Here is a 1,396-nt window from a genome sequence, read left to right as displayed (position 1 = left end):
GGATAGCAACCAGTAATTTTCAGACACACTTAAACTAATTTAACCAATATAGTGGTTAACTATATGATCATTTATAATAAACCAAAGAGATTATCACTCTAAATATTCACTCCCATTACCTTTCAATTTTTTTTTTTTAATTTTGATTTAATTTCCGCAAAGTCACAACTTTTTATATTATTTCATAATATTCATTCTTTCATAATTTTAAACAATGGTACTATGGATCATACAGTTCATTCACACCATATTAACAAATATATAAATAAGAAATGAAATCAAATAATTACGAAAAAATTATAAATGAAGAAGATAGATTACTGTATGAAGTAGATTGAAAGAAGATATTCCAATTGGCGGTCAATAAAGCTATCAAAATAGTAAAAGAAAATTATTTATTGTTAACCAACGTTTCGCCCCACTTTGCAAGGCCTCGTCAGGGCTATGAGATTGAAACAAAGATGTCAACGCCGTTGACAAATCGTTTCTATTAAGTGATACCTTCAGTTCGGCGATTTTATAAAAAAACATTGCTGACATACAGACATGTACCCTGTAATATATTAAATATGTAATGTCAGTTTCAAAACTTGAATTCGAAATTTTCCATTGAAAACTGTGATTTTGTGCTAAGCAGTCCATATGATTGTTCAAATCGTCGATTTTAGCACGAAATTGAAATTTTTTTCCCTTGTTATTTTCACATAACAATATATGGATATAATTTCTAATTCAAGTTTTGAAACTGAAATTACATATTTAAGGTAGGTGCAGCCCTGACGAAGCCTTGCAAAGTGGGGCGAAACGTTAGTTAACAATAAATAGTTATCTTTTACTATTTTGATAGCTTTATTGACCGCCACATATATTCCTACAAAAAAATTAAACTTAAACTAAAATAATATCTTAAACACAATCATTCATATTTGCATTCAGCTTGGGCAACTTCGATTCGAGCTTTTCCTCCAAATTGTGGGGGAAAGGGTTGGACTCCGGATAATTCCGGATTGCTATCATAACAGAGTCAAATAGATTATAACTAGAAAATTTAATATTAATAAAATAGTGACAAAATAGGGAAATTTTGACTGAAACTAGTGACATGGGCGGAATAGCCAGCAAAAAAATGTTTAAATAATATATGTGAGTGTAAATTTGTTTTTAAGATTGTACTTGAGGATGTCCGAAATGTTGACTTTTAAGAAAATAAAGGATGTTTTCAGACTTTAATTTGGATACAATTTGATTTCATTTAAACTATATTAACCTAACTATAATAAGTCTCAAGAAAGTGAAAAGATTATATATAAACAATATTGTTATACCTACGATGCTCTCCTAAATTGAGCGTAAGATCCACTGTACTTTCTTTTTTTTTTCTCGGCAGGCATGTCGG

The sequence above is a fragment of the Halyomorpha halys genome, unplaced genomic scaffold (genome assembly GCF_000696795.3).
Source record: "Halyomorpha halys isolate HHAL.00 unplaced genomic scaffold, Hhal_1.1 Scaffold734.1, whole genome shotgun sequence".
Classification (NCBI taxonomy): domain Eukaryota; kingdom Metazoa; phylum Arthropoda; class Insecta; order Hemiptera; family Pentatomidae; genus Halyomorpha; species Halyomorpha halys.
Note: the sequence above shows the minus strand (reverse complement) of the source record.